At 36.5% G+C, this 15,430-nt stretch overlaps 1 protein-coding gene across 1 annotated transcript in view; it reads right to left on the reverse strand.

Moving 5' to 3' along the window:
- nfatc3a (nuclear factor of activated T cells 3a) overlaps window positions 1-15,430 on the reverse strand; it is a 64,678-nt gene that overhangs the window by 44,571 nt on the left and 4,677 nt on the right. The window lies entirely within an intron of this gene.

Below are 15,430 nucleotides of genomic sequence, written 5' to 3' on the forward strand. Positions count from 1 at the left end.
AAAGTTAATAAAATTGATACAACAATCTGATGTGTAACAATGCCAAAATGTTTCAGTTGTTGACTTTGTGTTCTATGACTTTGTATTTTTATGATGTAAAGTACTCAGATGCCTTTTTTCTGAAAACTGCTAAACAAATCAAATTTGATTTGATACACAATGGTGTCAGCTGCAAATCATTTTCCCCTCAGCAATTTAGGTAGTTTCATAGGTGACTTTTCTAAGTATAAGATGGAGCTGTATGCAAGTGGCAAAAACAAACCAGAGATGTTTTATAACAAATGACTTAAAATAATTTTCTTTTGGCTATCCATAGTTTACTTTAAGGAAATGTGGTTATGTGACTCCAATAAACATGTAAAAACAAGTTATTGTAAAATTGGTTAAAGGTGGGCATAATCTATCATGTTACACAATTCAACTAGTCTGAACAGGGATCAGAAGATAAATTAATGGAAATTGTTATGTAATGTTTACAGAAAAATGTATAAAATTGAATTAAATTGTATGTCAATTCTTTTTTATGTGGAAACCTAACTACAAAAAAGAAATGATATGCAAAAGTTTCAGTACATTGTTAGGAAATCCTTTGTTTAACGGAAGGGAAGTGTAAAAGGATGGCAAGAGCAGTCTGCAGAGATGATCAACATGGATAAAGGATTCTTGCTTAACTCTCAATACAAAGAAAACAAAGTGCATTTGCTTTTCAATCAAGAAAACATCATTACAGTCCTTGATTATTCAGACCAATGGGCACCCTATTGAACAAGTATCACAAGAAAAATATTTAGGAATAATTTTGGATCCTCAGTTAAATTTTAGGAGCCATGTTGATACAATCTGCAAAACTGTAAGATCGAATTATTAGACATTGTTTGACACTTCACTGTGCAGAGATGTTTTTGAACTCACTGATCTTCTCACATTTTACCTACGGAGCTACTGTCTGGTCTCAGACTAATCAAACTATACTCAAACCATTAGCAAGTCTCTATAATCGGGCCTTAAAGGTTTTATATCAAAAGCCGATTAGATTCCATCACTGTCACATTTTGGTTAAATTTGGCATTTTGGATTTTACAAATTTTCTAAATTATAATGTATGAAAATAGATTTTTAAGTGTTTAAATGGACTTGCACCTACACCATTAAGCAATTGTATACAGAGACTGCAGGGCAATAGCAGATCTACCAGAGCAGCTTTGGATGGAAATTGTAAGGTCCCCTTTCGAAGAACCACTTTTGCTCAAAGTGCTCCGTCTGTGAGAGGATCTGCAGTTTGGAACTCACTTCCTGTTCATTTAAAGTCTGTAACCAGTTTTAGTACGTTCAAAAATCAAACAAAACTTTGGTTATGTCAAAAACAGAACTGTACCCATTTTTGATGTTTTACATTTTTCTGTTTGTATACATTATGTTGCTATTTTAAATGATTATCACTTCAATTTTTAAAGTTATTTTATACTTGGATAATAGTAAACCACATGTTTTGAAACCACTGATCTATTAATTCTACTAAACAATAATGTTGTTCTCCTTCTTAGAATGCATTTTACACATCACCAACATTTGAACTTTTGTTTCTGAGATTTACAATAACTTATTTGCACAATTTTGCCTGAAGTTTCCTGAGACTTGGGGCCAAGGTATTTCTCAGTTGCAGACACTAATCTACGCATTGCTCCTGGAGGGATAAGTGATTAACAGCACTTCTGAGGAAACAAATTCACACAACAATGTGTGCTGTCGGCTGTCATCGCAGCTAGCGCTAGGAAGCTATTTATACCAAAGGTCATCCAGCACAGACAGCATATATGTGTGTATAAACAGACACACTCACTGAAACAGACAAGAGTCCATTGTGTTCATTGGCACTATTCAGTGAGAGTTTATTGATATACTTTCACTGCTTATGCTTCGCTGCTCCCGCTGGAATGTAATCCCCACATGTTCTACATTTTTCATATGTGACATGTTAATTGCACAGAAATACTTCAATATTATACTTTCACAATGAGGTAGCTTATAATAAATAATTGTGTATTCACCAACAGCAAAAAGAAGAGTTATCAGAAGCAAAACACTGAAGGCATCATTTAACTTGAGCACTCTTAAGCTATCAAAAGCTGACAAGTACAGTCATTTTATTTAAAGGGAGGAAAGATAAATATATTGACTAACAAGACTTGGAGAACAAAAAATGGCCACGTGAGTATGCACAAATTATCTGGTTTTGGCTAAAACCACAATGCAGCCTGTACAGGATACGGTTGTGAAATCCTTACACAACTCTTCTATGTATTCCTTAAATTTACAAACCTATTTTCTCCTTTCACTTTAGATAGAACATTATAGTCAATATGTCCGAATGCAAGTAAAACATTTAAGTTTAGACAAAAGCAAGCAAAAGTCTCAGATTTTGAAGAGGATGTATGTACTCTCCAACATCTCCATCCAGTCCAGTAGCAACAACAGCAGCAGGAGTGGCAAGTTGTACATATTTATAGCTACTTGGTTTCTGACTGGCCCTGTTTGTCTGTCCCAAGACACAGTAATGGATCCTCTGATGACAGCTAGACTAACTGACAGGGAGCAAAAGAGAAACAACAAGCAGAAAAGGGAAAGCAAAAAAATTTTAAAAAGCAGCTGAAAAAAGATAAGAAGTAAAAGGTGATGATGGCTGACTGTTGTCTTAATGTATTTAAGAGGAATTTATAAATACAAAAGTGTGCTTTATTTGCTGTAAATAACCAACATTTGTTTTGTTTTTAAGAAGAGTTTCTTTTAAAACTTGAAGTAATTACAGCTCAGTTGAACCATGGTAAAAATGTGCTTTTTTTTCTCCATTCTGAACAAGCTTTCCTTCTGTACAGCGCCCTGTGTAAATCTCTGAGGCACACATTACTAAAGGACTAGCCTACTGTAACAAGTAGTAGACAGATCTCAGAGCAACTAAACATTCCTGATGCATTGGGTTGCAAAACTAATCAGTAATTAGGAAGTATAGAAGTAATGTTTCATGGTGAGTGAAGGAAAAGAGTTTGGATTATGAACAAGTTATTTCAGGCAGCTCCAGAGTAATGCCTTCTGTGTAGAATGACTTACTCCTTTTTAAGGGGAACTAGAATGTTTTTCTCAAGAGCTTTAAATTGCTGAAAAAATAAAGAAACCAAACAGCAGCTACAGAGTCTGAAATTTACTACTTCAAGTGGAGAGAGTTGGGGGGAGGGAATTCCTGCTTAAAGTGCATATGGAGGGATTTATATACTGTAAGGGTGGGTGTATTACTTTTGAGATAGACAGTGAGTCTTACATTATCTAACACACAGCTCTAATTAATTGCCTCTCTTTGCCTTCCCACTTGTGATTTTTAGCTGCTCTGTCTCGTCTTTATACCTTTTCGGTTTGCTCTACTTTAACTCTTATATTTAGAAAAATGTTGCATTGTTCAACAAGTCTCAGTTTCAGTTGCAGGATTCAAATGGAAAGGTCAAAATTAATGTGCAGCCAACAAATATGGAGCAACTGTGTGACGCTCCAACCAAGCAATATTGCAGTTCTGAACAGAAAACGAATCTAACCCAATACTAGCAATATCTAATAAATTGGCCAGCTGGTATAATTCTTCCATGAAATCATCATAGAAAATCTTTAATAAAGTCTTGATCTAAAAATGGTATTCATGTCATTTTCAAATCTATTAGATAAATATAAGGCATCAAAACACTAGTTATGACAAAACCGTGAGTTTTTAAGTTTATGTTTTTCATCCACTTGATGATGAAGATAGACAAATAAGTAAACAGATGGGAGTGATACTAGGGGTGACCAGGCCGCCTGGCTCACAGCCCTCATGCTCAGAGTTAAAATTAGGTTGCTACCTAAAACTGCACAGTGTAAGGAAAGGGGCGGGTGGTGGGAAACCCCCTTGTAAGAGCCAAAGTCACCTTAGGAAAGGAGGTCAGACTGGACCATGTAATACCATTTCCTTATCAATGGCCAGTGTTGCAAACCAAACGCTCCTGAAAGGCCTGTGCGTCACAGACTCCTCAAGTGTCCATACATCAGACAGCCAATCTGGTTAAATAAAGATCTCTAAGAGGCTTTGCTGTACCTAAGCTAATAATAGTTTCGCCTCACTGGGAGATGCTTCAGTGAAGGAAGGATTGGTGGATGTTTGTGACACACCACCAAGACCATTGTGTTCTCACTGTAACCACAGGGAACAGCCTGATCCGCTGCTGATGGAGGCATTTACCATAGCTCCTTGACATAAAGCTCAACAGGTCCCTGGCTGAACATCACGCTGCCAGATGATTCTCACTTGGAAGATAATCTCTTCCTCCCTCTTTCTATTCTCTCCACACACAAAGTGTGTCAGGGTGCTGTGACCAGTAATGACACACAGGCCTACATTCTGACAAACTCTGGTTTACTACAAGGGCAAAGAAGGATTTGTATCAAAATAAGATGAACTATTCATTACTGAATTACCGTTTGTCATAATTTAAAAATAAATGTATAAAACAGTTGTGTGAAGATGCAGTTGTGAGCACTGTTGTCTTACAGTATGAAGGTCCTAGATACAAATCCTGGCCATCGCTTTTTTTGCAGTGAGTTTTTCAAGCCCTGGGTACTAATAAAACACTAAAGCTAAAGTTAGTGCTGCTGCTGAGACATATCAGTCTTATAAACATCCATGTAGTACTAAAGATCTAATCCAAAGATTTGGTTGTAGCCCTCACAAAGGAGACCACGTTGGAAAAGAGATCCTCATCTTTGTGGCTAATAAATCAACTGCACTGTTTTCTACGCTAATGTTACTGCTTTATGTTTCTGCTTCTACTTTCTAATTATCTACTGCTTAACATCTAGTTTAATTCATGCTGGTCTACTGTGAACATTTACTGCATTAATGTATAGATATACATATTCTTGTTTTAAAATATTTGGGGTTACATATTTTACCAAAGCCCTGTCACATTTAGACCTCTTTATTAGGCTATAAATATGTTAACCTTATCTTTTTTGTTGCATAAACTTAAGTTAATATAGAGGGGGTTCTTATATTTTTAAACATCTCTATACCATCATGTAAAGAGTTGTGCTACACAGCAAGAATGGGAATAGAAAAAATTGCACAATAAAAACATTCTGAAAACCAGAGCTACTTTTAGATACTACAGGACTTGGTATTTACCAAATTACAGTCCAGCTCTTTCTGTGTGTCAATTTGCAAATAATTGTTTCTGTGTGCTTATGCATATGTGCATCTGCTCTTAACATATTAATGTCTCAGGTTACCAACCTGCCCTAACACCATGTGGTGCTGAAGCAGAGTGGTAATCCAAGCCAGGGTTCCCTTTCTTGTGGGCAGGCAGGTTGATTAGGAAAGGCTCTGATTACATCCCCTGTACAGAAGGCTTTGTGTTTTGGTCAGTCTCCTCTTTCAGCACTCATCAAGAGCTGCTAGTCAACAGAGCACAGAAATAAATGTCCCAGTAATCCTTGCACCATGGATCCTGGTAAAAATGCTATACGTTATACAGAACATATGATAAATAATGCATTGCTTTGTTTTGAGACAGAGGTTTTTAGTAATCTGGTTGGCAAACAAATTAAAACATGTTTTGTTTAACTTCACAAGAATTCAAGTCTGTCTACACATCAAGCAGAATCGACGGCAATTATATTATTTTATTGAATAGCAATTATATTATTCTTCTTGGATAATTATTACTATAATTATCCAAGATGGAGGACAGATTTTACAGATGTAAAGCTATTTTTAGAGGTATACACGTCTGTAAAATATATTACAACAAAAAAACATTCACCAAATTTTCATCATTGTTTCAGTCTTGATACCAAAAAAAAAAAAAAAACACAACAAAAACCATCTGGTTTTAAGACATGGCCAGACAGAAAATCTTTCAATAAATTCAAACCAATTTTGCAACGATAAAGTACATACAAGCTATTCAATAAAAAATAAATAAATAAACTGGAATTACTAAATGTTATTATCAAACATCTGCAAGAATCGGTGATCTGCTCATTTAATTTAATGTTAGCAAACATTTGATCTGATAGATTTGTTTCAAAAGCTAAAATTGGAAAATGACTAAAAACCCAAACAAATTATTCTGCAGAGCTACAACATATCACACCACTACTGCAGAGGCTTGTTGCCAGGCAGACGGATTTAGGATGATAACCCTCTTAACAATTAGCCACAAAACAATACGTCTGCGCCCAAAGTACAACCATTGCCTTTTTTTTCCCATTTATGACCAAAGGGGAAAAACGTGCAGCTAAAACTGGTTGTTCTGATTTAGCCCTGGAACCATGTTGGTTATAAAATTTCATTTAGGTCTTTCTTACTGAAAAAAATATATATATCCACAACAAAGACATGTAAATATAAGTGAGAATTATCTGCTGTGGTGTGTTAAATGTCCCTCACCAGTCAGCCTGAAAATTGGCCAATTCAGTTCCACTGCCAAGTGTTGGCCCTGACAAAGGCTGATTGTATTTTTTGCATTATTATTACAGTAATAGATTTAAGTAACAGAGAAAATCTAGGTCCCCTCTTTCATGTCATAATCCACAAAACTGTTAAAAACTAAAAGCGTTACTTTTATTAGTAAGTGTACCCCTAAGAACTGTTTCACCAAAAAAAAAAAAAAAAAAGGTTAACAGAGTGCCCTGAACTGGTAAAGCTTTTCAGCAATTATAAAGGTTTCGCCATGACTCTGGTACAGGCTTTAATTTATATATGAACTCATTTATAATTAAATACAAGTACTTTTTTTGTTTTGTTTCAGAAACAAAAACATTGTAAATTTTTACTATGAATGTATACCTCTGAGCTTCCACAGATACAGTGATTACCGGCAGAGCTCACAAAGGTAAATTTAATTCCATCACCCAAGGTTTTCCAAGAACTCTGCGTCTGGCCGGTGCCCTGCATTTCTAAACACAGACCCAGTGACGCACATGCACACACGTATTGTAAGGCTTGGCCTACACCTGTGTCTCTAATCCTTGTTGGTTGGGTTTGGGCCAAACTCACTGCTGATCCCTATATGTAGGATGTGCCTGGGACCCCAGGTAAAAATATATATAATAACAACCATTAAAAGTGTGCAGAATAAACATTCTATTAAAAGTAAGGCAAGAAAGCATACTCACAGTCATAAAAGAATCATAACAGAAATGCCATACATCACAAAATTAATCTGACAAATGAAGAAGAGCCTTTTGGGGCTGTAATCTGCAATGGTATGTTTGGCTTATAATAACAAGCCTTAAGACTGAGTAGCCAGTAGAGACTTAATAATGTCAGTCTAAGCCAATGCCAACATATGCCGGCAGCTAAATTAAGCTCCTAATTAACAATCTCATGCCGTGATAACATTATGGGATAAACGGAGTGCCAAGTAACCATCTGAACCAAATATTTACCAACAGATAAAGATCCTTCAGCAGTACAGGATCAACCCATCTAAGAAACGTTAATGTGACCATCTGAGAAGCTCTCTATTCAGGTTTTTACTATGTATCTTACAATCCTAAATGACTGCATTAAAAACAGTACTGGCCACATCTTTGACATTGCAATGCAAAGTTTTGTTCAGGCAAAACAACTTTATATTTATAATGCAAGGGGAAATGAGGAAAGGTGTTAAATACCTTTTTCTGAGCGCAAAAAAACAAAAAAAGTGACTGACCTTTGTAAGTCTGTTTTCAAATGTGAACCACACGATGGTGCAAGTTAAATACACCCCCACAGTAAGTGACACCCACAAAGCAAGAAAAATAAACCAAAGAGCTTGTGCTCCTGCATGTAGCATAACAGGAAGACATTTTTAGAATCCCAGCTTTATGAATGATGAAAATAATGTTTTCTTCTTCTAGGGATACTACAGGGTTTTTCCTCTAAGTGGGATTCTGTGGAAAGGTTATGAGCAGTCATTATTTTACAAGTTTAAAACCGAGACTGATGCAGCTTTCAGCCATCTAAATAAAAAAATGAAAAAAAATCTGCCACATTGCATTTTATATTACGAGGCACACAGAGGATACCACAATCCAAACTTTACATGGAGATGTTCATCTTTGAGCATCTTCAGTTTGGACTAAACAGTATTTAATTTTGCCTTGAAGCTAAACCTAACAGCTTTTGAAGGGCCCAGACTCTGCTTTGGATTTTTGTAGTTTTTAATCAACTTCAGTGCAATTTATAGTTGAAACCACTGTCATGTTTAATTAGATGGTTATTTATATAAAAGTGTGGTTATTTACAATGAGAACTGAGGTTCTCCACACTCCATAGCAACCTTTTCACTTAAATGCAAATTGGAAAATAACTTTCTCCTACTGCCTGAACGAAGGGTAATGCAGCACAGCCGCTCTCCTACAAGTTTGTGTAAATACTGTGGCACAGCTAAACTTTAGTGCTTTTTATCAAGGACAACTATGAGGACATGTTTGCTTCGACTTCTTTGCAAACTGAGCATTTTTAGAGAGTTATAGACTGCTGGTAAGATACTGAGTTTTCATAAACTCTTCACACAGCCCAACTTGGAAATATCTGACTTTAAACAAAAAGACTTGCTAAATGTCTCCATCGGTCTGTAGAAAAGTAGAAGAAAGCATCTGCACATTTGAACAGTCGCTGCGGCGAGGACATGCATAACATCAGAGGCCACTGCCAACAGGAGTGACATTTAAACATTCTGTTGAAGCTGACTGTGCACGTGCCTGAAAAAGTCAATCAGGAAGAGGGAGAAAGAGAGCGAGAGAGCAAGGCAGAGCGCCATACAAAGAAACGGTGCTTTTGTTTCGTGTGAGAGAGAATGCAAGGGAGCACAGCTGTCAGAAGAAAAACAGATCAGAGGGAAAGTGAGACACAAGAGTTAAAAATAATGGGACTTAAAGGACAGTAATTACAGCTGATCCACGGGCCACTGATAAACACTTTAGTATGCCTAATTTTCTCATCACAGTTTATACAAAAGCACACAAATTCTGAAGTCCATGCATCGATTAGAGCCTGTAGGCCAAACACCTATTAAAAAAGCATTAACATTTCTGCAACAGAACAGAAGCACTTCCCATTCAGTAGTCAGGCCAAAAAAAGAGAAAAACAAGCAGGAAATAATTATGGCGCAAACAGGAAGACTGCAGTTTCCACTCAAAGAAAATACAACTGGAAGCTCTATGACAATAACTAAGTAAAGATCGCTTTTAAGATTCTTTTTATCCGCTCCACAGCTTTGTCACCCTATAAAAGAACAACTTCAGGTTGATTTATTAGGTTTTTTTTAAGCTCAAGTTATTATTTTGCCATTTTTTATTGATTTAGCATGATAAACCTAAAAATAAAGCTGCAAAAAGGGCCTTGGATTGGAAGGGTTATGTTGAGTTCATTATGGAGTTGAGTACAGAGTAGGGGAGAAGGACATGCACGTATGCACTGCACCCAAGTTTGGCACTGGTTGCTGGGAGACCAAGGGAAGTAGCTAGTTTTTCAAGCTGCAGCTTGAATGCAGTGTGTATCTGTTAAGATTGTCAGAGGGAGGGAATGGGTTCACATTTAGGAGGAAGAGTGAGGGGCAGCAAGAAGGAGGCTCACAATATCAATCAGTCAGGACACTTCAAACTCCTTCAGGAGCTGCACTTGTCAATGATTACTTGAGACTGAGTAGAGAGCAGTTTGACTCTGTTGACATGTAGAGAAGAGCAAGAACAAAAAAAAAAAAAATCATGAGTCCACCGAGATCTGAGGACACACATTCAAAATCTATTAGGTTTATTAGAGGGTAATAGTTGCTATTTTTTAATTATAGGCAGTATCCTAGCGGCTGCAAAAAGATGGTGTGTATCTTAACCAATAAAAACCTGTAACCCATCTTCAAATAACTAACTTCAACGGCAGTGAGTTGGAATCAGAAGAAGGCTCCAACAGAAGTAGCTTCATTTATCATCTGTACTTGGAAATCGTTCTACTTCAGAGGCTGGATCTGATCTTTAAACATGATACATGAGAGTCTCTAGAAATGTCTCCAAAAGATTTCTTGAGGCAAAAGAGGAGAAAGATGATGCATTTTTAGGCAAGTTTTTTTTTGGCCTATGAAACAAACTGCTGGTGTACAAGACTCGCCTTGACACGATCAAGCAACAGGTTTAAAATGGGTTTCCCACTTCCACTGTGAAAAGTATTTTAAAAAGTGCTCATGCTCTGACTAAAATGTCTAAAATGTTATTGTGAAAGCATAAAATACTTCTAGGACCATTCAATATGTATAGTTGCATTTTCTTTAGTTAAATGTAAAAAGTTTAAATTTCACAAATGTTATAAGAATTGTGAAGCTCAAATGGTTATTATTCAAGTAGCATAGTCCCTTAAAAAGTATTAATATCCCTTGAGCATTAAACTTCAACATAATGGGATTTTACTTAAAAAGTCTACAAAATGTCTGTGTAGTTGTGAAGAGGAAGGAGAATAAAACTCTACACATCAACAAACAAAAATATGCAAAAATGTATATTGCACTAGTATCCAGTCTCCCTGATCCCATACATCTTAAGAACCACCTTTCACTGCAATTACAGCTGCAAGTGTTTTGAGGGATGTCTCTGCTGTATTCTGGAGACTAAACTGTTTGCAGATTCTGATTTGCAAAACAGCACAAGATGGATCAACAGCATCAGTTTTCAAGTCACTGACTGTAAATTAAAGTGTGAATAGTTTTTCTTCTGGGATTGCCCTTTTGTTATCTCCATCCATCTTCAATCATTTCTGCACAAAATTCCTGTCCCAAATGAATAAAAGTCTCCCCACAGCATAATGCTGCCGCCATAATGTTTCTCACTAAGTAAAGAGGAATGTTAGTTTTTTTCACCACATATTTGGGTCACACACTTGCATATGGGGCAAAAAATTACACAATTGTCTTATCTGAAGAATTCATCTTCCTCAGCACATGTGCTATATCCCCCACAGTTGGGAGACTGAACAGATAGTTGTCCTACTTTTGTTTCCATGTAGCTCCTCCAGAGTTAGCATAGTCCTTTTGGATGCATCTATGATTAATGGACGTCTTTCTCTCTTCACAGTTTAAATGGATGGCAAAATCTTGGTAGAATTAGTGTTCTGGCAAACTTTTCTATTTCAGATGACAGATCAAGAAATGCTCTGTGAAATATTCAAAGCTTGAACGATTGTTTTGCAACCTCTGAAGCCTTTACACAACTTTTTCCTTGACAGTTCTGGTGCATTTAAACTAACAAAAAAGGAACAGTGCTCCAGCTACGACACAAATTTTGATGTAAATGTAGGATTTTATTGGACAGTGTAAAAACATTGGTTCCCATTACTTGAGTTGACCCTCACTGGGGACTGAACATAAGGGGTCTTGAAATGAGGAAATAAGACAGTCACACTAGTTTCACACTAGTTTCATCAATCTGTTGAAAGATATTACAAAACCATAGCTTGAAATTGATAAAAACATAGAAACAATGGCTGTTGGGAACATTTGTGTTGCCATTTTGCAAATAAACCACAGATAGTCTGTAGTTTAAAGAAGAAATTTCGACATTGAAGTTATTTCCTCACTTTAAAAAAGGGCAGAATGCAGAAAGAAAAAAAATCCGTAGATGCAGAAGTTTTACAGATTTCACTCTGCTGTAATACAAACTCTGACATGTTGATGCAGCGCAGCCAACAGTAGCTTGAGTTACACTAAATTTAAACTAGACAGATGCCTTGCATAGTTACTCATGCCTCACCCCAGGAAACAAACGTCTCATTCATCATGCTGGGTGCCGGGACCCCCTCATTTCTGCGGGGTTAGGGGGCACCCACATGATTATCTGACTCTAGATGTCGACCATATACTGTCCAACCTTTGACCTCACAATGTTTACATTTAAATTGATATACAACAACTGTAAGCTCATAAGCTTGTCTCCAGTATTGGTTAAAACTTGAGTTCTATTAAAATTTGTTCATCAATACAACTGATACAATTTGCTTTTCTTAATTATTTCAATTTTCTATATACAATTCTTAATTGTTTTTGCTCTACAAGCAACAGAAACATAAAAACCTTTGAAATCAAACTTATAATGAGAGAATAAAAATATGTTTAGAGGATAAATACTTAGAATAAAAACTTCAGAATCAGAAATTTAAAAAGAATGTAATCGGTACAAAACGGCAGCGTTTTCTCTTGTCATCTCCTAACCCAGGAAAATGTGATAACATTTTTGATCATTTCTGAATGTGTTGTGTTGTACTAAACAGCTGTTAGAAGACTCATCTGTCTCCTGTTCATAAAACCAACACTTGGCTAGAATACAGGACTGCCGCCAAACTCACCTGGCGATGTGGCACAAAGCATACTTCCACTCTTCTCCTCCTTACAATGAAATGGCGAAGAGTGCAGACTTGCTGGGACAACAGGGATTCTCCTGCTCAGAGTACAAAGTAGTCACTAGAACCTGCCGCCTGCCCTCTGCCACTCTCTTTGGGAGCTCAAAATAGTCCACCATGAGAGCGATGTAATTTCAGTCTTTCCCACGACAAGGACTAGGAGGATCGTGCTCTTGGCTCACAGGAGTAGAGCAATGACAATAACAGGCACAAGGGCAAAAGCGCTTTGTCCGTTACTTGTTCTCACTTTAAACATTTCACCGTTATAAAATCATCTGCTTGACATTTCTTTACATCCAAACATGACAGCGACAACTGCGCTGGTATAAAAAAAAAAGCCCCAGCTCAATAACAGTTGCAAATCAAACCTGACTAGTCACTAAGTGGTTTTGGTGACTGCTGGCATCTGGATATTTCATTAGCTTAGATCAGCCTCTCTGATGTCACCCGTGGTTTCTTTCATATCCTGAGAGAGCCGTAAGAGGAAAGAAGCCTGAGGCATCCTGGTGGCAGGTCTGCAACTCTGTTTTTGCTACCATACGAACAATAAACAGGGAGTGGGGAAAAAAAAAAAAAAAAAAAAAAACTTCCTGCCGTATGACAGCAACAATAGTAAGTACAAATGAAATTTGAAAAAAGACAGATTAGGCTACTTAAGTAGAACAAAAACACAGTCTGTCTTCCTCTCACCAGCTAGACATGCTGCGCCCCCCTCTTCCATCACTCCTCCCTGCCATCTGAACCCCACATGGTATGATCGGGCAGAAAGCCAGACACCTCTACACCGGATCTACTACCCTGTCACCCATAAGCGGCACTGCTGGCCCACCCCTTCTTTATTTCTAACCCCCAATTAGTCCACCACAAAATCCTGTTCTGCCTTATCCACGTTTGTCTACTTCAGCACTGAATCAATTATGTTTTCCTCTCCTTAAGAAAAACATCAAGTGTACATCAACAGTAACAAAACAGCTTAAAGACAAGAATGAGAAAGATCTGTGAATTTAAATGCATCTTTGGATTACCTGTCAGACAATAAAACGGAAAAGAACAAAACTTTGAAGTTGTCTGTTGTAAGCAAAAACATCACTCATCCGTTGATGGTGCCGCCACTTTCAGAAGAATTTGTTTCACAATGACAGCAGAAATTTATAAAGTGAATAGCCATCAACTGACACTGATTTTTACATAGTTAGTCACGTATGCTATATGACTCACATATCCAACACGTGGTTTCATTCATCAAGGAAGATTGCTGCAGGTGGTCTAATTTTTTTTTAATCAGTCTCTAGCCTAAATAAATTTAGATATTTTGTGTTATTTTTTCTGCCAGGATTTTTTTTCTCCAATCCTAAATATTTGTCTAACTATACTTCCATTATTCTTTAATTTCTTGTGTCTTTATGCATTGCTGACTGAAGTTGTTGAGATATGTTCTGATATTTTTCTAAAGGTTGTCGAAACAAAACAAGCACTGACCATAATAATCATACCACCATGCTTCAAAAAGAGCATGTGGTTCACAATACAACCATAAAGTGTCTTTGTTTTTCCCCAAAAAACATTCTAATGTAAATAAAATTTGCTTATGCTTGATGTTACTTCTGTAGGTGGGCTGTTAATATCAAACAACGTCAGAACATGTTTATCATAGAATTGATTTTTGTAAGTTTATCCGTTCTGAACTCCTATGTTCACATGCGGTACATAATTACTGTAGTTGTTCCTCTTCTAGCCTTGGAATTGACTAGTTAGTCACAGTCCTTTCACCTAAATTCAGACTGGATAAATGGATGAAATTCCTGGTAAGTGGTTTCATCCGTTTGTGCAAAGGAGACACATGTGGAGTCACTATTTGTTTCAACAGTCATCAGTTCTTCAAAAACTGTTTGTGGCCAAAAGACAGAGGCTGAAAAACTAAGTTAGCATTCAAAACAAGACAATAAGGGAGCCAATCTTTAGTCTACCCATGACTTAATGTGATTCATATTCCTAAGTTCACAAGTCAATTTAAATAAATTACCAACTCAAAGTGAATTTCAGTTCAACACAAGAAAGACATGTTTATAGAACCTATTAAAGTGAAATGCAGAGAAATCGGAAGTACAGTTAAACCTGAGTGCAATATGCAATTATTTATGGTGTTTGAATATTTAAAATAAGTAAAGAGAGACAATTATTGTACTTCAAACAGTCCTTTGCAATACGAATATTGTACATGGATACTTTAATGACATGTGTGATATATTCTGTACCAGTTTTGAAAATGAAATTGTGGATCTGTGAGGCTAACCTGTATAACTAAAGGTAAAATAATAATAATGTTTATAAATACATAGACTAAACTGCTTTGTGAAATTTTATAAGAAATACAGCAAAGAAACTATCATGTTTTACAACACCAAACTTAAAATATATATAAGCACAACAAATGGACATTTGTAACAGATTTCGCAGATTCAGACATCTTGTGCTGACTTTCTTAAATATGACGGTGACTTCTGTTTTTGTAAGATATCTTTGCAGGGCAGCGTTACAGAACTAGCAAAAGAAAAGAAAAGAGGAAAAAAAAAAAAAGAGTAATGATGAATGAAATTGGCAAAGGTGTTCTTTAATTTCGCCTTAAAATATCAGGGGAAATCCCTTACAGTAGGTTTGCCCAGTGCCTGTGAAGTGAAGAGTGGAATATTTCACCTCAAAGAACAAGCCGTTTCCTAAACAATAAGAAAACGCAGAGCGAGACACGCATGCAAGCAGACAAAGAAGAAAGCATAAAAGATAAACAGACAATTGTGGTGTACAGTACTCTAACATCGCAATGAGCTTCAGTACATTCCTAGATATGCGTAGGAAGACACTGGGTTAACAACAAGCGTAGGCTGAGAAAAAAAACAAAAAAAAAAAACAAGATTCATAAAACAGACTACTAAAAATTAAGAAAGGGAAATGCTTCTTTGGAAAGTATACTTAATAAAAGTTGTGAAG

This window comes from Poecilia mexicana, unplaced genomic scaffold, assembly GCF_051168715.1.
Source record: "Poecilia mexicana isolate PSO_F unplaced genomic scaffold, ASM5116871v1 scaffold_3, whole genome shotgun sequence".
NCBI classification, from domain to species: Eukaryota; Metazoa; Chordata; class Actinopteri; order Cyprinodontiformes; family Poeciliidae; genus Poecilia; species Poecilia mexicana.